General features: G+C 34.5%; 1 protein-coding gene across 1 annotated transcript in view; it reads right to left on the minus strand.

The window, feature by feature from the left end:
• LOC120781387 (cyclin-dependent kinase 5 activator 1) overlaps window positions 1-23813 on the minus strand; it is a 316650-nt gene that overhangs the window by 65092 nt on the left and 227745 nt on the right. The window lies entirely within an intron of this gene.

A 23813-nucleotide genomic window follows, 5' to 3' on the forward strand; every position in this document is an offset into this window, starting at 1 on the left:
CACGCTGGGGCAAAAGCGTTGGTTGCGCTTCTTCGAGAACGCATATGGCTAATAAATGCCAGAGAAGCTTACAGTAGAACCGTAAGAAATTGTACACACTGCTTTCATTACAAGCCAAAGTTGCAAACCCAAATAATGGGAAATTTGCCATTTGAAAGACTTCGAGCGTTACGAGCTTTTCTGATATTTGCCGTAGATTTTTTTGGTCCCATACATACAACGTTAAAAATACGTGGTCGACCACCCGTAAAAACTTATGTAGCAGTTTTCGTTTGCTTCACTTCAAAAGCAGTACATTTAAAACTAGTCTCGGACCTATCTACTAATTCCTTTATTTTCGCCCTCAAAAGGTTCATTGGTCGCCGAGGGATGCCACAGAAAATATTCAGCGACAACGCAACCAACTTTTTCGGCGCCGACCGCAAGCTGTGCGAGCTGAAGAAGGCCTTTCTAGCGCAAGCTCCAGAGCTAATGGGATTCGCAGCCGAAGAAGGATTCAGCTTCGGCTTTATACCAGCCAGGGCGCCGCACTTCGGCGGGTTATGGGAGGCGGCGGTGAAGTCCGCCAAGCATCTGGTCGTTCGCGCACTCGGCAACGCTCTACTAACGACGGAAGAGCTCTCAACGCTAATGGCCGAAGTGGAGGCCATTCTCAACTCTCGCCCCTTAGTACCTCTGAGCCAAGATCGCAACGACGGCGAGGCGTTAACACCAGCGCATCTATTAATAGGATGCTCCCTGCGGGCATTACCCCCAGAGAAGGTGCCAGTGGACCCAGTTCGTTGTTGCGAGAGATGGCAACTTGTTTGCTGTCTCAAGCAACAGTTCTGGCGACAGTGGTCCAAAGTATACCTGACGGGCCTTCAGGAGCGCAACAAGTGGCTGCACCCCAAATGCAATGTGCAGCTCAACGACCTCGTTCTTGTCCACGAGGACAACGTTCCGCCGCAGCAGTGGGTACTAGGGCGCGTCGTCGCAACCGTCGAAGGGCAAGACGGCAAGGTGCGGGTCGCAGACGTAGCAACCAAGACGGGCACGATTAAGCGCCCCATCCACAAACTGGCCGTCCTTCCACTGGATGTTGAAGGAATCTGATCCTGTCAAGGTGGCCGGTGTTGCGTCAAGCGACAAAATATATATTTAAACCTAAAAGTAAAATTAATTAAATTGAATTAGAAAAATTATAAAATATTATATTATATTTTTGTATACTTACCTTAATAATCCATTTGTAATACTAATATGTATATTACTTACCTCAACGTAATCTTTTACAATAGTTAACGAAAGTTAAAAATTATTTTACTTACCCCTTTTTCTGTAATACATATTAACATTACCACTAGCTTAAGCCGTTAGTTTTAAGATTTAGGCTAAGCAACTAGATGAAATGGAATAAAGAAGTAATTGTTATTAGACTACTATAGAATTCGCACGCGTTTTGTTTAAAACTCAAAAAAGGTTATTTATTCCTTACCTCTAGTGGGGGGAAATAAAAAGACCTTCATTGAGTGAGAAATATTTCATTCTGATTTTATTGTAAATATTGTACACCTTATATATGTACTATTTTAAGTCTTACTTATCTAGTTAAATATATGTGTATGTACGGCACACCACATGGGGTTGTTTTCAACTATACAATGCAATACATGTGTGTGTGTGTGTGCTGTCATACAAGATCTTGAGATTTTTGATGAAGAATACGGATACAATAACCACCATAAGGGTTGTTTTTCTGCATTGTATTCTTATTACATATTTTTTCTTTTATTTTGCTGCATTGCGTGTAAATGCATTATGTATGTATGTCTTTATTAATATATAAATAGATATTTATATTTAGTATAATTTCGGCTGTGCATAAAAATAAGCATGTTCAATGATATTTGAACATATTGCCGAGGGAAAGAAATGATTATTAGTGGACTGTATATGTTTTTATGATTTTAAGTATTACAAATTTCTTAACTTATCTTATTTAAGAAAATAAACATGTTCAATTTTGCCGGACAACAAAAGTGACTTCCTGCCGCAGATTGTAATCGACGTATGGGTTTTGGTTAGTCCGTTTGCTTTAACGCTGCCATGGTATTAGTAACTCCCAAATGGTTGTTACTACATCTGCTTTTCCAACTGGATCTATTATGGCTATTTCAATAGTTTTATTTACGTCTTTTTTATTATAGTCCTTCTCCTTTTATTTATCGCGTTGCTTATCCTTCTCCACTTCAGGTTTCTTTGATACATCGTACTTTTTTGTATCAATAGTTTGTTTGTCGTCTCTCGTCTTAGAAGTTGTGTCTCGTATCTTCTTGTCTTCATATTTTTTTGTTGTATCCACACGTATTTTGGCGACACTTCGACTGGCATCCGACGATGATGACATTGTTGCGTAGCCATAACAACTTGTACCCGGAGTTCGGGAGTTGGTGACCACCTTGGCTCCGATAACTTTGCCATATTTAGAAAATATTGTTTTCAGATCACTGGCTCTCGTTAATGAAGATAACCCCGATACCAAAAGATTACGTGAAGGTGTTGTCTGCTTTCCTGTGGACGACAATTTTGTAGATGTATTCACTTTGTCATCCTTCTGCGAAGTCTTGTTTGAAGATGATTTTTGTTCACTAATGTCTTTATCCTTTTTGTCGCCGGACTTCTCATCTTTTCTCTTTGATTTATCGTCATCGGGCTTGCTGCATTGGCGTTCGTCCTTACTGCTGCTGGATCCACCCTTGGATGTTCTTGTGTCCTTCAAAGCTGCAACCGTTTTTGTTCTCTTTTGCGCTGAATTCCTGCCGGTATTATCACCTTCTGTATCGGTGCATTTTTCCTTTATGTATTTTAGTGAAGTAGTAAAATTTTCGTTCTGTGTTTTAGCATCATCTTCCAAAATATGATCAGCTACTTCAGTTTCGTCTTCAAACGATTTAACCTGGACTTCACTGGTCCACATTTTTCCAAAATGTGAGCCTGCCGGAAGAGATAGATGACAAGTTACCAATTTAGTTGGTTTTTCCTCAGTTTTTGAAGCTTTATGAAGTTCTTCAAGTGATTCTTCTTCAACTTCAACTTCAGATATGTTTTTGTCTTCCTCTATTACTTCTGCTGTTTCTTCCTCAGCAGAAGACAGATATATACAAGGTAGATAAAAGATTGGAACTTTTGTACATTTTAAATCCGAGTCAAAACGGTACAAAATTTCAGGTTCTTCTTCTATTGCAAAATCTTCAAACAGGACATCACGCTGAAGAGAAATATAACTAATTTCGGGCTCTCCTTTTTGTAATCTCGCTATACAAAGTTTGAGATTTTGGAAATACTCCGCCGTTATTTCAAAATATAAATTTTCAACTTCAGCAAAAATTTTTGAAAAATAATTTGTGTGAAAATTGTGCATTTGAAGAAACACAATTTTCAAATGTTTAATATGATCACTTTTTATTGTAGTGATTTGGTGGAGATCTTCCATTACTTCTCTGAGGAGTTGAATTTTCCTCTTGAATATGAAGATTCCAAGATCCAAATCAAATGTATGTGACTTGTATTTATTTGTCATGTTGCTGCTTGTTTTTCTCCAAAGAAATCGTTGGAGGTATTTGATTTGGTCGCCTAGTTGACCTTGCTGTGCCTCGACTCACAGCCGCTGAATATTTCTTGGATAGCAGTTAGATCACTGCGTTTAGTCTCTGCTAAAACGGCTTATGCGATCGGTTTTAATGCGGGAATATACACCCGTCTTACAATTATTATTTTGTCAATATGCGGGAATATACACCCGTCTTACAATTTAATTTTGCCTGTATTTGTATTAATAACAGGGCTTTTTTAAATTTGGCTGAGCTCTTTTTTTTTGTTTAAGGCTCGATAGGACCAAAAATGTTAACAAAGGTTCTAATATGCGGGAATATACACCCGTCTTACAATTATTTTTTTATGTTGCCTGTATTTTAAACAGAGCTTTTTTGTATGTTGCCTGTTTTTTAAATACAGGACTTTTTAATTTTGGCCGAGCTCTTCATCCGGCTCGAAGGACCAAAATGTAAAAACTCAAAAAAGGTTTATCATTCCTTACCTCTGGTGGGGGGAAATGAAAAGACCTTCATTGAGTGAGAAATATTTCATTCTCTTTATTTTATGTTGCTAATATGCGGGAATATATACCCGTCTTACAATTATTTTTGTTCTAATTTGCCTGTATTTTGAACAAGGCTTTTTTGTATATTGCCTGTTTTTTAAATACAGGACTTTTTGATTTTGGCCGAGCTCTTCATCCGGCTCGAAGGACCAAAAATGTAAAAAACTCAAAAAAGGTTATTTATTCCTTACCTCTGGTGGGGGGAAATAAAATGACCTTCATTGAGTGAGAAATATTTCATTCTGATTTTATTGTAAATATTGTACACCTTATATACTATTTTAAGTCTTACTTATCTAGTTAAATATATGTGTATGTACGGCACACCACATGGGGTTGTTTTCAACTATACAATGCAATACATGTGTGTGTGTGTGTGCTGTCATACAAGATCTTGAGATTTTTGATGAAGAATACGGATACAATAACCACCATAAGGGTTGTTTTTCTGTATTGTATTCTTATTACATATTTTTTCTTTTATTTTGCTGCATTGCATGTAAATGCATTATGTATGTATATATTTATTAATATATAAATAGATATTTATATTTAGTATAATTTCGGCTGTGCATAAAAATAAGCATGTTCAATGATATTTGAACACGTTTCTCTTTTTTCCGCTTTTTTCGCCGTCGCAATTTCCGTAAGTTCAAGTGTTCGGTACAGGCAATTGGTTAAATTGTGCTAAGTGAATATACTTTAAAAATAAAATATATTAAACAAACACGCATCCCAAAACAACAACTCTTGATGTTGGCAGATCTGCTTGTTAAAAGAGTGAGTAATTGTGCGTGCTAAGAAAAATTAAATAATTTTGGTGGAAAAAGGCAGAAAATTAACAAAATCTGCCCATCAATCCGGAAAATCCAAAGCGCGGTATCCAGGTGTATTGGAGTGCAGAACCAGCGACCTACCAGGAATAATGGGATGCCCAACTTATTCCAGTGTGAGAGCGCCCCAAAATAAGCGTTTTTTATAACATTTTCCATTGTGGCCACATCGAACAAAATAAGAATTTTTGGGCATTTAAATTAAAACGCACAACGTTTATTACGATTGCAAATTATTATATATTGGACTTTTAATATATGGCGAAACCACTTAAATCCTTTTTATGATTTTATGATATATTAAAACAACTGACTTTCGATCTTTCAATACTTAATAAGGTGAATTAAGCCTGTTAGTTGTCAATTAATGAATGTTTTTAATCATTTGTAATAGAAAACGATTTCTATTATGCATCAAATTACAAAACGTTTCATGAAATATGTTTAAATTTCGCATTTTCTTTGATTTTTATTGTTTTAAATTTTTATTAACGATCTTGAACGGCGGCAACAAATTTCTCCGTTCACATATATTTTTGGTATAATTTCAATCTGGCCGTTCCAGTCATTCCAATTGCAAAACGTCAAAACCTACCCAATCCAGTCAACTGTCAAAGTTCGGTAGGTGAGCGGGTCTCACATTTCCAGTGACAGGAGAGTTGGGCATCCCATTATTCCTGGACCTACAACCACTGACTAGTTTCGATTGGAAGGTTTGTAATTTCGCCGATATCACACTTTATTGAACACAGAGGAGAAAACATCAGCTGTTTGGAGACTTTTTTGGCGCCACAAAAAATTACCTATATTACCTTAGCCTAAAAGTATACTAAAAATTTAGATTAATAATTATTCACAAGGCAACTGAGTTATAGGGTTGTCAAGTATTGTTTATTTTATATTTATACCTTTAATTGTTATATGAATATAATTATAAGCAAACTTTAAAATCAATTACGCCAATTATCAAGACACCACCACCAGGAGGGGGCAAACTAAGTAAAACTGCCAAAAAAGACGTCACAATCGAAGAACTAACAAAAAAGCTAGAGGAAATGGAAGAAATGTGTAAAACACTTTCATTGGAAGTAAATACTCTAAAAGCCGAAAATATAAAGCTTAAGTCCACTGATGTAAAGAAAATTCAGAATTTGGAAAATAAGGTTGAATTCTCAACGGATGAGGAAGAACTAGCCAGAGAAACGGAATGGATTCTAAAAAAAAGACCAGCTAAAAAACGAAAAGCGGAGTGTTCTCCTGATCTTCAGGAAAAAGCAGATAACGCCATAGCAAAACCGCTTAACCCAAAAAATAGTTCGCGGCCTCCACCAATTATGGTGTCTGGAGATGCCACAGGCAGCAATTATCAACAACTATATGCTATTGCAAAATCAGAAGCAAAAAACAATTTTACCATTAAGCTTTTAAATAACGGAATATATAAAGTAAATACTTTCTCCGTAGAGGACTATAGATGCATATCGAAAGCACTTTCGTGTAGAAATATATCTTGGTATAGCTTTGAGAATAAGCAAACGCGGCCAATTAGAGTTATTGTAAAACATTTACATAACTCTTTTGATCCGAAATCGATAATTAACGACTTAAAAGAGCAAGGATTAAATGCACTGAGTGCTGTCAATCGTCTTCAATGGAAAACTAAAAATCCCCTCGATATGTTTTTGGTAGCATTCGATCCCATGTAGAACATAAAAAAGATTTATGAAACCAAAACTATATTGAACTCTATTGTTTCTATTGAACCGGTAAAACTACCTAAGATGATACCACAATGCAAACATTGCCAGTCGTTTGGCCACACACAAAACTATTGTGGTAAACAACCAAGATGCGTTAAGTGCTCCGGTAAGCATAAAACATCTGAATGTTCGAAACCAGAGAAACAGCAGCCTAAATGCTGTAACTGTGGCGAAGCACATCCAGCCAACTATCGAGGGTGCCTTGTTGCTAAGGAATTCCAGAAAATACGAGCTAACACAATTGGCCACAAAAAAGGGGATGGTCTAACCCAAAAAGTTGAATGTTCTGTACACTTTAGAACAAAAAACAATGAACATCAACAACAAGAAGATCCTAAAGTTACAGCTGAAACAACCAAAAAATTCACTTTTGCTCATGTTCTAAAAGCAAATAATAATGATAATGTATCATCCAACAGCATTTTATCACAGATCTTACAGAAACTCAATAAACAAGACGAATTCAACACTTCCTTACAAAATCGCTTATGCAAGCTTGAAAAATATCTTTTTAATACCAAAGATGACTAAATCATTAAAAATTCTTCTATGGAACGCAAATGGGTTAATCAAACATAAAAATGAAATCGAAATTGTACTAAACTCGGAAAATGTTGACGTATGTATGATATCGGAGACACATTTTACGTCACAAACCTATTTTAAAATTAAAAATTATGAAACTTACCGTACAATTCATCCTAGCAATTGCGCCCGTGGCGGAAGCGCAATACTAATCAAAAATACGATCAAACATTTTGAGGAAGAAAAACTTTCAACTGATAAGTTTCAAGCTACAACAGTGACCATTTACGGAGTTAAGAGTCCACTCTCACTTACCTCTGTGTACAGTCCCCCAAGGCATCTAATCCAATTTGAAGAGTACCAACACTTAATAAACAGACACAGGTATAGATTCATAATGGGTGGAGATTTCAACGCAAAGAACACGCACTGGGGTTCAAGGCTTACGACTACAAAGGGGAGAGAACTCTATAAAGCACTGCAGTCAACCGGAAGTTACGCTTTCTCGACGAACTTACCATCATATTGGCCAACAGATAATCAAAAGATTCCAGACCTGATAGATTTTTTCATTGTCGGCAAAATATCCCGGAACTATTTGTCGGTCAATCAGGGTTATGACCTTAATTCGGATCATTCTCCAATCTATTTAAGCTATAGCGAAACCATCATCTTTAAAGAAAAAGCAGCGGCCTTGTATAATAAACGAACAGATTGGGAATACTTTAGAACGATCATGGAATGTTACGAAAGTAAATATGACTCTATGTTAAATACTGGCCAGTTAGAATCTGAAATTTTATACTTTACAACAAGTATACAACACGCAGCTTGGAAAAGTACACCGGAATCAAAGAAAATTGCTGTAAACTCTCAATATCCTAATGATATAAGAGAAATAATTAAATTAAAGAGAAAGCTACGACGTAAGTGGCATCAAACTCGTTGTCCAGTTGATAAATCTATTTTAAATAAAGTCTCTAAAGATCTTAATCGGAAAATTAAGAAGTTTAAAAATGATAGTTTCGCAAAATATCTTCGGTCCCTAAGCAATGGAAAAAATTCTGACTACTCTCTTTGGAAAAGCTGTAAAAGACTACAAACACCAGAAACTCAAGTATGTCCCCTTAAAATAAGTGCTGATAGCTGGGCCAGAGACGATTTAAAAAAAGCAGAAGTATTTTCGGATTATTTAGCCAAAATATTCTCCCCATATGAAACACACGTAGATTATCCTACTGCTTCCAGTCAAGAAAGCGAAGAAATCTCAAGTTGCACAAGCAGTGAGCTAAGTGAGGAAATCAAAAATCTGAAAAACAAAAAATCCCCCGGTTGTGACCTGATTACTGCCGAGGTCCTAAAACAGCTTCCTCAAATAAGCATAGTAAAAATTACCAACATTATTAACGCGGCTTTTCATCTTAAATACGTGCCAACTTATTGGAAAATTGCTGAAATTATCATGATTCCAAAGCCAGGGAAACCAGGATATGATGTATCTTCTTACAGACCCATATCACTTCTACCGATAATATCGAAGCTTTTTGAGAAAATTCTCATAAAACGTATCAATAAAATCATTGAACGAAAAACCATAATTCCAGCGCATCAGTTTGGGTTTCGAGCCAACCATTCTACGATTGATTATACAACAGCCACATTTGCAGATGATACCGCGTTGCTTGCTGTTGGTAGAAGTGAACACGAGTCCACTACTAATCTCCAAAAAGCTGTAAATAAAGTCGTACAATGGGCAAATAAATGGCAGATAAAACTGAATGAAGCTAAGTCTGTACACATTGTTTTCACATACAACAACATACAGCACTTACCAATTTTCATAGACGGTGTACGAATACCGCACTTTAATTCCACCAAATACTTAGGAATGACGCTTGACACTAAGCTACGGTGGAAAGTTCACGTAAAAAACAAACGTAAGGAGCTGGACATGCGACTCAAAAATTACAATTGGTTAATCGGTAACAAATCAGTGTTATCCATCGAAAATAAGTTACTTATCTATAAGCAAATACTCCGACCGATATGGAGCTATGGTGCACAACTCTGGGGATGTACTAACGCAAACAATAAGAAAGTCATCCAACAATTTCAAAACAAAGTACTAAGACTAATTGTCAAAGCGCCTTGGTATTGTAGATGTGCTGATATAGAGCGTGATCTAGGCGTAAACTCGGTTAACGCAGAAATACTAAAAATTGTAACAGCACATAGTGCAAGATTGCTACAGCATTGTAACGAAGAAGTAGTTATGTTAACTTCTAGTGATGGACCACCAAGACGACTCAAATGCCTCAAACCCAGCGATCTTTCAAATTAGCCAATACTCTCATAGTAGTTTTGTGATTTTGTAATTATATTTTTAAGTCCTATTCAAGTTGCTTTTTAGTCCTTTCTTTTATTTGAACTAGTTGCAATGTATAAACAAAATAAAAAAAAAAAAAATCCCAAAACAATTGTAAAACAATTTTATTTCTCAAAAACGCTGAGAATTTTCACCATGTATTTACTCACACGAACTTATCGTGACAAAGCCCTTTTATTCGAGGACTGAATGGCGATTTGCCAAGGCTCCTTGGCATGAGAGAACCCGTAGACCTCCCTCAAACTCTTCACTTATGTCTTAAGTTAGAAAACCAGAAATTTCGTTCGCATTACCCGATCAATAATAATTCCCACGTTAGAAAAGCTCAGGACTTTCGCCCACCTCTTCCGCCGAAAAAGGCCAACAACGAATTCTACCCACAATTGGCTTACATTTCTAAGCCATATTTATCTAAACCGAACTACGTGCCTCAGCAACGGCAACAACCAAATTTTAACTTTAGCAATTCTCCAAACTTTCGGCCAACATATCAACATCCCGCTAGGCCACAACCCCCACGTCCTTTCGGACTTCCGTGTCCAGAGGCAATGGATGTAGACCATTCCCTACATATAAAAGCGGTTAACTATATGAATAGAAATGCACCCAATAACCAAGCGTGGAAACGACCGTAAAATTGCCCCCCACAAGTGCCTTTCAAACAACAAAGAAACTTCCATATAGAAACCGGTAGAGAAGATCTATATGACCAACAAGCCACATATGACCACCATGACGAACAAATCTTGACATCGACAAAGGAAGATTACGAAGCAATGTTAAACAACGAACAAATCGAACAACTAGTTCAAGAGAGCAGCCAACCCGACTACATAGATATTAATTTTATAGGATGAAAAGTTCTTCGTTGCCTTATATAGAATTTAGAACGAAGAACGGAAATTTTTTAAAAATACTTATAGATACAGGAAGAAGCAAAAATTACATACAACCACAACTTGTAGCAGAACCAATTCCTAATGAAGAAGCTTTTTTTGCAAATTCCATAGCAGGAAAGATTCAAATTACCCATCATACAATAATTAATCTAGCTCAAATAGATAACTCGAATTTGAAATCTTTTATCCTACCAGGACTGAAATCCTTTGACGGTATTGTCGGAAACGATAGCCTCAAACGCCTCAATGCAACTATAAACATTCGCGATGACATAATTAAATTCGGTAACGGTAAAGAAATAAGAATAAAACAGAAGCTTTCTCCTACAGTAAACAGTATTGACGTAAGGACAGAACATATGACACCTTCTCAGAAATTCCTCATTCAAAAACTTGCAAACAAATATTCTCAGTTATTTTCCGATCCAAATGAAAAACTAACCTACACTGCTACCGTAGTAGGCGAAATCAGGACTTCTTCAGGTACACCCGTTTACACCAGATATTATCCATACCCTATTGGCTTGAGAGAATTCGTCACCAAGGAAATCCAAACCTTACTCAAAGATGGCATAATAAGACCATCACGTTCTCCATACAACTCGCCAGTTTGGGTTGTTCCAAAAAAATTTGACGCCTCCGGCGAAAAGAAATTTAGACTCGTAATTCATTACAGAAAATTAAATAATGTTTCTATTTCCGACAAATACCCCTTACCAGAAATAAATGAAATTATTGCGCAATTACGAAATAATAAATATTTTTCTGTATTGGATTTAAAAAGTGGATTCCATCAAATTCCTTTAAAAGAACCTGACATTGAAAAACCAGCCTTTTCTGTCAATAATGGCAAATATGAGTTTACACGACTCCCATTCGGGCTGAAAAACGCTCCTTCTATATTTCAAAGAGCCTTAGATGATATTCTAAGAGACTATATAGGTAAAATCTGCTATGTCTACATTGATGACATAATAGTTTTCGGCAAAGAAATACTGAACAAATATTTCGCACTCTCAAAGAAGCAAATATGTAAGTTCAACTGGACAAGTACGAATTCTTCCGAAATGAAGTCAAGTTCCTAGGCTTTATTATTTAAAAAAGTGGTGTGAAAACCAATCCTTCAAAAGTTGAAGCTATACAAAATTTCCCATGTCCGAAAACTTTGAAAGACTTAAGATCTTTCCTTGGGCTTTCCAGCTACCACCGCCGCTTCATAAGGGATTATGCTAAATTAGCAAAGCCCCTTACTTCGCTCTTAAGAGGGGAGGATGGACGCATTTCAAAAAATGCATCCTGTAAAAAGCAGATAACTCTCAATAGCGCAGCACTAGAAGCCCTCAATAAAATAAAATAAAATCCTCACTCGTTTCAAAGGAAGTAGTTCTAGCATATCCTGACTTTAATAAAGATTTTCACCTCACCACTGATGTATCTAATTATGCTCTCGCAGCAGTCTTAGAACAATCAGGCAAACCCATAGCATTCATATCCCGTTCACTAAGTAAAGCCGAAGAAAATTACGCCGCAAATGAAAAAGAAATGCTGGCAATAATATGGGCACTTAATAGTTTCAGAAGTTATTTGTATGGTTCACACAAAGTAATAATTTTCACGGACCATCAACCCCTAACCTATGCATTAAGTAATAAAAATTATAACGGAAAAATGAAAAGATGGAAATGTATCCTCGAAGAGTAAAATTACGAAATGAAACACAAACCAGGAAAGACAAACGTTGTAGCCGACGCACTATCGAGACCTCTACAGACTGACGTTAACGCCCTAACGACTACTGACCATAGCGACGAAAGTTCCGCACATCAGCTCATCCCAGCTACTGAAGCACCCATAAATGCCTTCAAAAATCAACTATTCATCTTAATCGGTGACATAGATAACTATACGTTTGAAATACCATTTCCCTGTTTCCATAGACATACAATTACAAAACGAGAATATTCGACACAGGACATTATAGACATATTTAAACAACACCTTGACCCAGCATTACTTAACGGTTTATACACTACAGAAAGCTTAATGGGAAAAATTCAGGAAATATATCCACTTCACTTTGCAAATATCAAAATTAGATTCACACAAACCCTACTTCAAGACATCGTGTCAGAGACAGAACAGGAAGAAATAATTATTAAAGAACATCAGAGAGCACATAGAAATAGTCGCGAGAACAAAACACAAATATTACAGAAATTTTACTTTCCAAGCATGCATTCTAAAATCTAAAAAACAGTTAAGCAATGTTCCATATGTCGCGAGCATAAATATGATAGACATCCTTCAAAACCACGGTTACAAGAGACTCCCATTCCTCAGTTTCCAGGAGAAATCGTACACATTGATATTTACTCAACAGAAAAAAGGCTAATACTCACGGCCATTGATAAATTTTCAAAATACGCACAGGTTAAAATTATACAGTCCAAAGCAATAGAACATATAAAAAACCCAATAAGAGAATTAATGATCTCATTTGGAATACCAAAACAAGTAATAGTAGGTAACGAAAAATCTCTCAATTCAGCCACAATATTAACTTTACTAAAGGACCAAATGTCTACTAACGTATATACTACACCACCCCATAGTAGCACTAGTAACGGACAAGTAGAAAGATTCCATAGTACACTTTCTGAAGTAATGAGATGTTTAAAAGCAAACAACATAGGAATAACGTTCGAAGAATTATTATTCAAATCTGTGCAAGAATATAATTCAACGATACATACAACAACCAGAAACAAACCCATCGCCACATTCTTTGGGAATAGAATTTTTACCGACCCGCAACAGTGAGAGCAGCAGAGAAACGAAAATATTATATTACTTAAGGAAAAAAAGGAACAAGATCTTTCTTACCATAACAGCAAAAGATCAGAACCTAAAGAATATTCCCCAGGAGATATAATTTATGCAAAAATAAATAAAAGACTTGGTTCAAAACTAACTCCAAAATATAAAAAAGAAATAGTATCTGAGAATAATAGAACAGTTAATTCACAAATCTCTAATAAAAACTTAACTATCTATTTTAGGAACAATGGATCTATCCAAATTTATAATTATTTTCACGGTGATTACATCTTCACTAGCAGATGTAAAAATTTTGGACTACAGTAAAGCTCAACTCATTACAATAGACAACGGAAATGCAAAAATACAGGACGGAACACTTAGACTAATACACCTCATTGACCTAGACCGCTACGAACATTTCCTGACAGAAACTTATAATGAAATAACCACTCAAGTCCCTAAAGATAACTTCCTTTATCCTATCCTCAAACATGAAACTACCCAAACTTTTCAAATCCTCAACACCCTTAAACCGGTAGAAAACAAAAAGAAGAGGAAATCAATTAACATATTAGGAACGGCATGGAAATACATCGCCGGATCTCCTGATCATAATGATCTTAATATTATAAATGACAATTTGAATAATCTGAAACAAAATAATAATAATCAAATAATTTTGAAAAACGTATAAATAATATAACAAATATTGTCAATAAAATGTTAAATACCATAAAAAGGATGAAGACACTATAACAGATATTATGATAAATTTACAAAACAGAATAAGATTGATCAAAGAAGAATTAATAAATATAAAATATGCCATCCAATGGGCAAAACAAAATATAATAAACTCAATACTTTTAAGCATTGATGAATGCTTTTCTATTAATAAACTAAAGGAGGAACAAATGTCTTTTAAAACTGCCGAAGAGGCACTGAAATTCTCAAAGATAAATGTACTAAGCAAAGATATGACGATTTTATATATGATAAAAATTCCGTTAACTTTTTATGAAACATTTATAAAAAAAAATTGTAAGACCTGTAAAGAAAGAAAATAATTATGTAATTAAAACGGACTATAAATTGTATAAGTAGAATAGTAAATAGCTTAAATTCCACATGTACCATAACAAACGGGAATCACGTGCCCACAATCGAAGACACAAAAACTGGAATAATATTGCTGAATAAATTTAATGGAAAACTAGAAGCCGATGGGGAAACTAAAGAAATAAATGGAACACATGTCATAATATTTAACAACTCAACAATCAAAATTAACAATCAAATATTTAGCAATATCGAAGCAAAACCAATTGAAGCCATTCCCGCAGTTTTGCAACCAGCCCCAATAGAAAAAGAACGTATTGAATTGCTATCATTGGGAGCTTTAAAAGAATTACACCTCACCAACATCAAGCGGATAAATTCTCTTAAGAAAGCTACACTATCTATTGGCAGCCTGACATCGGTAGCTTTAACTACCACCATAATATTTTTTATCTTATTACGGAAAAAGAAGATTGAAATAAAATATATAGAAAAGGAGACAATAAGACCTAACATGAGTCAAAAAGTTACCCTTCCAGAAGAAACTCATAATATTCCAAATTATATAAAATTTAACGATCTACCTTTCTATTGATGATCGAGGACGATCATATTTAAGAGGGGAGGAGTTAATACAGCACTTCAGACAATTCCCACCATCGGTCAGCACCTCAGTACGAAACTCGAAACCCAGCAATAGCTGACGTCGCATCAGCAATATTAGCGGCTTCACACGCGCATCCGATTAACTGCTGACTATAGGGAACGTTAAGGTAAAAATTGTATTCAGTCTTAAGACAAAATTTTTATAATAAAGCCGCGGACGCGAGTCCGCTATCCTTTTTTAAAAATCAAAACCACAAACTAATGGTTTAATTTGTATACGAGCGATAATGAGAGAAAAGCAAAAGGTTAATGGCCTTTGGGTTTGCACGATATGTGCGTGTTTATATGGGGTATCGCTGAAAAAGTGCCGATTTGGTCTTTGAATATAGAATAGATAATTAAATGCTAATATCTATGCGCTTTGGCCACCAATTCTTGATTTTTTTGGTTTTATTTTGTCTGTATATATTTGTTATTTTTTTGTTTTTAATTAATAAAATGTAACGTTTTTTTTTAGTTAAACGGTTGCATTTACCGCACGGAAATTTTTAAATTGTATTCGATGTGTTTTAACATTTCATTTAATTTTGTACCTTATGTACATTATATGTATACACCGGCATAGTCAAATTGTATGCCGTGTGTATGAGTGTATTATTTTGCCGTACGAATAACGCGGGGAAAGAAAATGGCAAAGTGCAGGTATGCACTTTTAGTACAAATGCTAATTTGTGGAATTTAACGCTGTTGTGGATGTATACATATGAGTGTATGTTGATTTATCTCGTTGTCAACTTTGTTAATACATGTAAGATGTATATGTACATACGTTGTGAATACTGTGCATATGTGCTGTAACAACAACAATGTATGGTTGATATTGTTCTTTTTCTTTTAATTTTCGAAATTGCCTTAGCTTACTTTGCGCAATCGTGCTTATACTGTTTTGAGTATAAGGGGTATAGCTGGAAACTGTGGTCAAGTGAATACTTGAACTTTTTTTTTTATAAAGTTTGTGTGTTGGGTTCACAAGTGTAAGCATAACTAGGCCTTTATTTATTTATTATACTATATACCGTTCATACATATATTTGGATGTACATACATATGTAATGTACCAAACTCTTTTCGGTTTCCCGGAAATCAACCGTAAGTTCAAACAGTTTGGTAGCAACCGTGCTATTAAAGTATACAGTTTTTAAAAAGATGAACTGTAACTTTCAATATACATACATATATGCCAATAAATACAAATTTTATAATACTATGTTCGGACCGATATTGAAAACATTTTGAAAACACATTTGTATGTTGTGGAATCTAAGTCGTTCGGACCGACAATGTGTGTTTTCGATGAGTTTTCACTGACAAATATCAATAACGGCATTCTCTTGCTCTTGCAAGATTGCACGATGACACAAAATGCAAAAATCTTATAATGAAATATGCAAGGGCAAGAGAGCACCCATTGCAGAATCTAGTGATACATATATGACGGCACGAAAATAAACGTGGGTTTTGGTCTGACATATTTATAGCCATGGCAAATAATTTTCTGCGTATGTTTGTTGTTGTGCCGTTAACCAAGAGGAAAATTCTGCAGTTTCTGCACCGTGCAAGATTTCGCAAGAGCAAGAGAATTCCCCTAATATGAGAATATCAACCGACAGCTGTTTTTGTATATGGAATGTAAACAAATATCACGTGACAATTTAGGGCCGGCAAAATATGTCTTCCAAAAACATCGATTAAACTAGAGCAGGCACCGATTATAATGAGTGGAATGTAAGTTTTCAAGTAGTTTTCTGCGAAAACTATGTTTTCGTTTGACAGATTTTACATGGACGAAAACACATGTTTTCGTGCGAAACCAGTTTTTCCCACGAAAACATGTTTTCGTTGTCGGTCCGAACATAGTATTATAATTATAGGCAAGAGTGAGACTGGACGATATGACGAGGGCTTATGTGCGAGTTAATTGTTACATTATGTAAAAATGAGTCAAAAGAATATATTTTGAGCTGCACCGAAATGTGTACTCTTTATTTATAATCTTAAGACTGACTTATTACATGGTTTTTACTTCTATTTATACTAACTAGTACGTTTACTTATTACTAGTTGATAGTTTGCTAAGATACAGATTATATTATTTGTTTAGGTTTGTTTACATATATATTACGTGCTTAGATACAATTGCTTTGTTTTAAGATAAGGTTGTTGTGGTATTCAAACTCAAGGTTGTTTTGATACTTGTTTGTTGTAGTGATAGTGCATTTCAATTGTTCCAACTCAAGGTTGTTTTGAGGTTTTTTACTATTATAAGAAATACGTTCCTTAACTTGCGCGTTTGCTAGGTTTTTACACCATAATTATGTATTTTGCTTTTGATGCAAGCTTTGCTAATGCTATACCCGTTAGATTTTTTAGTATATCAACAGTCATCAAGTCGAAGCCGGGAGCCTTTTTTGTTTAAATCCGGTTATAGTCATATATTTTTACTTTTTTGTTTGTTATTGGTTATTGCTAAACGTTTTAATTAATTTCTTCGAAAACACTTCCGCTTTCTCTTCCTCGCTTTTGGCCCAGGATCCGTTTGCCTTTCTGAGAGGTGTATTCGATAATATTGGTTTCCTAACATTTTTTACAGCTTTCCAAAGGGAATAATCTCTATTTTTATTTGGCGTTAATTTCTCAATATAGTTAAAATGTTGCTAAGTTGAACTGTTTAGTTCTGTTTTATATTCATGGAATCGCGTGATTTGCCATTTCCTACGTAGTTTTCCGTTTTTCTTTATGAGATCTAATATGTCTGATGGATTTAGTGTAAAAGTTTTTGTCTTTATGTCAGCAATCTTTTATTTATACTATTATTATGTTTTATTATTTATTTTTGAAAATTATTGCTTTTTCGAGTTTATTGTTTTCTTTTTTTTAGTTTGTTTTTAAGCTTCGCGCCCGTTTAGAATTAAATTATTTCCGCGCCGGTTTTTTTTTGCTTTGGTTGTTCAGCACAATATTGTATTTATATGTTTCACACGCGATATTTATATGTTTCCCACGCGATTTAAAATTTTTTGTATTAGCTTAATTTTTTTTGTATTTATGTATTTGTCACTGCACTTTTATTTTACTTGCAATAAATTTTTGTATATATGTATGTATTTGTCGCCTCACTTAAATTTTGTACACGAATTTTTGTTGGTTAACCTTACCGCACTTTGTTTTTTTTGAACAATTTTGTATATACATATGTATATTTATGTCACAGAATTTGATTTTCTTTTTTTCAATAGTGCCGTTCTTTGCGGCTCGAAGGACCAATGTTTCATTCACTCCCCGCTTCACTTACCACTTTTGCTAAACTTTATGTATTTTAAAATAAAGCCTCCGGTTTCAATTTCACAAATTTATTTACACTATAAATCCGCTTTATTCTTCACAAATTTATTTTACAATATAAATCCGCCTTATAATGGCCGTAGTTTCACAATATAAAGTTATGTTTGGAAATTATGGATATAGATATAAATGGATATCACTAGCGGTGCGTAGCGGTGGCGAAAGAGCGACGTGTATTCAACAACGGACGAGTCAGTACCACAGTATCTACAGTAGATAACCTTTTCGTGGTAGCTTTCTGAGGGGTGAATAGCGGCCATCTTGGATTTTCAGAGGTAGCAACGCAGTGCTGTATATATTGAGGCAGTAAATACTTAGCAAATTTATTCTATTAAATAACAAAAACTATAAATATTGTTGCTTAATATAAAAGGAAATTATTTATTAATGACATATATTTACTAATATTTGATTTATTCTTAGATTTCTCGGTGGTGAGTTTTCTTCTGAATGTATTTGTTTTCAATTGACAGACAGAAAACATAAAACGGTTTGTATTCGTAAGTTTTTGAAATATTATTACCAATAATTTTAATTTGGAAAGAAGATATTTAGGCATTTGAAGCTGAATTTTTAATACATCGTTCTAATTCTCATCCGTATACTATTTTTGATAATTTATTTTTGAATATTTAAGCTTTGCATTTTCCACACCACCCCAGAGGTTTGCAATAAAGCGCGTTACAGACTTTTTTAGGTGTTCGGTTTTTCGGTAGGCCTATTTTCACCTTTTCAACTTAAAATAAACATAATTAATAATTTACATAAAAATTGAAATAAAAATATTGCACAAAATAACTTAATAATTAATAAAGATTTCTAAGCTCTCACAATAGATGCATCCAAACTCCTACAACTCTATTAAATAGATTAAAATACAGAAGCTAGCACTCAAAAATTTGATGTGCCGAAAATGAGGGCTGGCTGCCTGCCTATTAAAAATTCTTAAAGAAAAATATGTTCTAATTCTTATAAAAAGTATTTTAAAACGTCGGGTTGTGAATTTTTGCAGCAATAAAAAGGCTCTACAATTTTTAATATAAACTTTATTATTAACACTAATATGTATTATTATTAAAAACTTCGACATGTCTTTCATTTCAAACTCAATTTCCAATTGAAGTTTTCCTATAACGGCTAACGAGTTTTCAATTTGTATATGTCAAACGACAAATTACCACCCAGGATTGTATCCAACTGCATGCAAAAATTTGGAAATACTTGAAGCGTGTTTAAAAATTGCACAAAAAAAACAACTGATTTAACATTAAACAACAACTAATATCCCAATAAAATTGAACAGATATGCAAAGTAATTCAATATAATCACTTAAATAACGTAAACACTTGCATTATTTAATAACTTTTAAAGTCTCGGTCATCAAAATTTAAAATTTATATGAAGTTTAAATGCTAACACAACACCCTGATTACCATGAAGTTAGCAAAAAAAGTGTAACACAACACCCTAAGATTTTCTAGAGGTGAGTATATGTATGTAAACAAAGAAAAGGTTTATTACTGTATATTAGGGCGATTCAAGTTTCATAGAAAAAAAATCCATGGTGAAAGTATTGTAGCGCTCTTTGATTTTTTGGATCCTTTTGGTGAGAAAATAACTGAAAACAAATTTGAGCTCATTCGGATAAGATTTAGAACTGCCTCAACGACGTCAAATTTTACCACTGGTTATGTTATTCAATTTAGTGATTTGCTATTGCATTTTTTTATCAATATTTGTTTTGAACATATCAATCTTGGTTTTTTTTCGCTTTGGCTTTAAAGAGCGTGTTTCAAAGAGCGAGAAGAAATAGCAATGCAAAGCAAAATGCAAAAATAGCGGTACTTTAACGTAAAAATTGGCGTCGACTGCGGAATAAGTGTATTTTGTCAGTTTTGATTTGCTCTCAAACAGAAGCAGTCTGTACGTTTAAATTGCTGTAAATAATTAATTATTTTGTAATAATTTGTTATAATCTTGTAATAATTTGACTAATAAGTAATAATATGACTTCTACGCGATCTAAAAGTACAATTCATCTGATTGGCAAATCCAAACCTTGCTTTGATGGCAGGCTGTTACCAACGGTTCTTGATACTTTACGAGTTTATTTTTTCCATCATTCAGAACTAAATAAATCTCAAAGAGATAGCGTGAAAATAGTTGTTCAAAGCATTTGTGATATATGGTGTAAAGCAAATATTCCAATTGTTGAGGGGTGGAATATTATAAGAAAAATTACATCAATATTGGATGAATATCGCAATATCTGCCGGAATAAAAATCGCAGAAGTTATGTGCAGATTGCTAAAGAAAATACGTTTATGGAAAACATTAATTTAATCTTTGACATAGCTCATCATGATGCTTTGAATTTAATAAAAATCGAAAAAGATAAGCAATTTTTATTAGACCAAAGGTCAGAACGAAAGTATGTGATGAGTAGAGTAGACGTAAAATATGTGCAAAAAAAGAAATAAAAGCAGCGAAGGTATTGAAAATGATGGACAGAGTTGAAAAAGAAGAAATCAGAAAACGAAAAACATTAGAACCTGCAACGCTTTCAACCTCTCTTAGTGACGAAGAGTCTGATCATGATGATGATAAAGATGATGAGTTTATTAGTCAAAATAAAACATTAATGCCGCGAAATAAAGAAATTGAACAGCGTTAAATAATGTCACGAAATCTTGCGTCCGCATTGGATCGCACGAACACCAGTAACAGGAAAGTTAATTTTGGTTTTTAAGTTGACATGTATTTTAACAATATACTTATTTCTTTAATACAAATTATAGGAAAGCAGCCTATATTCTTTCAGCAGTATAGTGCGGATCATGCTTCTGAAACTGTTTTATCAGTCAGCACCATTCGTAGAATGCGTAGTCAGTTCCGAAGTCAACATGCTTCAAACCTTAAGGGAATATTCTCGCCCAATGGTCCTTTAGTTATACATTTTGATGGAAAATTACTACCTGCAATTTCAAGGGGGCCTTCTAAGGACGATCGAATTGTCATTGTCGTCTCCGGCTTAAACACTGAAAAACTGCTTGGAGTACCCAAAACTTAGAAAAGTACCGGAGAAGAAATTTCACAAGCAGTTTTTGCAGGTATAAAGATGTGGAATATGTGCCATCAAATTGTCGGAATGTCTTTTGATACCACTGCATCAAATATGGGTCGTATGAAAGGAGCATGCGTTCTTTTGGAGCAGAAACTGAAAAAAAATTACTTTGGCTAGCTTGTCGGCACCACATCTTTGAAGTTATTTGCGGAGATGTTTTTAAAGCATTATTTGGTTCAACATCTGGCCCCGGCGTAAAAATATTTAGTTCATTTCGGGAATTTTGGCCAAACATTAATCGAAGCGAATACGAGAAATGTTCTGATAGTCGAATAAGTAATGAATTACTCTCATTTAAAATAGAAGCAATAGCTTTTGCAAGCGATATTTTAAAGAAAAATTCAGGGCAATTGTTAAGAGAAGATTACCGTGAATTATTAGAACTAACGTTGATATTCTTGGGAGAAACTCCTCCACGCGGTATCAGTTTTCATACTCCTGGCGCATTTCAACACGCGCGTTGGATGTCAAAATTGCTCTATGTTCTTAAAATTTGCCTCTTTCGAAGTCAATTCCATCTTGATGAACCCCAGCAAAAGGCTTGTGTTGAGTTCGGTATATTTATTACATTAATATACGTAAAAGCTTGGATACAAAGTCCAAATGCCTGTGACGCTCCTTATAATGACTTAAATCTAATAAAATATTTTTCTGAGTATAGCACCATATCAAAAATAATATCAGAGACCGCAACAGCTGCATTAAGTCAACACTTATGGTATTTAAGCGAAGAACTAGCTCCAATTGCCCTTTTCTCAGATTTGGTACCGAAAACAATGAAAAGTTTGATGGTGACTCGAATAAATGAGTTCAAAATGCAAAAGCCTGTTAAAAGATTTGTTAAATATATTGGTACAGAAGATCTGAGTGATAAAACAATAGCCTTTTTCATTGGTCCTGCTTCTCATACTTTATTTGAAATATTGAAATTGGATGTCACTTTTCTAAATGAAGACATAGACTCGTGGAATCAAAGCAAATCTTTTAATGAAGCAAAAAAATATATAATGGCTTTGAAAGAGCAATTGCTCTAGCAACAAATTTTAATCAATCCCTAACGACAAACGAGAGCGAAAAACAGTTTCTATTACAAGTTGTGGAGAGTCACCGTAAAAACTTCCCTAATTGTAATAAAAGCACTTTGTTTCAAAATATTTGAATATGCAAATATGTAACAAAAAATGAAATAATATGAATTATATAATTAAAAATGTATTTACCAATGACTTTCCAGTAAAATAAGACATATGTATGTTCAAATTATATTAATTTTTATTTTTTTTTGATTCAGCATATATTAGTGAATTTTGAATTCGTTGAGGCAGTTCTAAATCTTATCCGAATGAGCTCAATTTTTTTTTCAATTATTTTTTCACCAAAAGGATCCAAAAAATCAAAGAGCACTTCAACATTTCAAAGCTTTAAAATTTTGAACCGCCCTACTGTATATGCTGAGCTCAGTACTGCCGTGTGTATATGCTGACCCTTTTTATGTGGATTGGTGTGGTGTGTGTTTGCGTGTGTGGATCCTGGGCTCTCGCATGTGGGTGATGTTGAGATGGATTGTAGTGATGTCGAGGTGAGTGTGGCGTATTAGTGATAGGTGTAGGTGTGGTGTGGGGCAGGCGACTAAGGCTAATTTAGCCACACCTAAATTCCTGTAATTACTAACCATGAGAAATGTATGTGCAGAACAAAAAAAAACTGAAGTCTAAAAAATCACCTGAGTCTGACTTATTACCAGCGAAATACTAAAACAGCTTCCTCAAAACGTTATAAGTAAAATTGCTGCTATAATGAACGCTACTATTAATCTACAATATGTATGTATGTGATTATGTTCAATAAACCTGGTAAGCCAGCATGACATTACTTCATATGGGCCCATATCTCTCCTGCCAATACTTTCTCAGCTTTTGGAAAAACTGTTTGCTGTGCGTCTTAACAACATTATTGAAGAGAGGAAGCTGATACCGGTGCATCAATTTGGCTCTCGAAAAAATCACTCCACTTTTGACCAAGTACATAGAATAACTCGAGTCTTTGAAAATGCCTTTGAAGAAAAAAAGTTTGCTCGGCCGTTTCCCTCGACGCTTCTAAAGCCTTTGATAAAGTTTCTCATGGCGGGCTCCTAACAAAATTAAAATGCCTTTACAAAAAAAAATTTTACAATATTTTAAAATCATACCATTCGGACCGTTTTTTTCGAATGTAACATGAAAATATGTTCTCTGATTTAAATGAAATCAAAGCTGGT

Source organism: Bactrocera tryoni, unplaced genomic scaffold, assembly GCF_016617805.1.
Source record: "Bactrocera tryoni isolate S06 unplaced genomic scaffold, CSIRO_BtryS06_freeze2 scaffold_7, whole genome shotgun sequence".
Taxonomy (NCBI): domain Eukaryota; kingdom Metazoa; phylum Arthropoda; class Insecta; order Diptera; family Tephritidae; genus Bactrocera; species Bactrocera tryoni.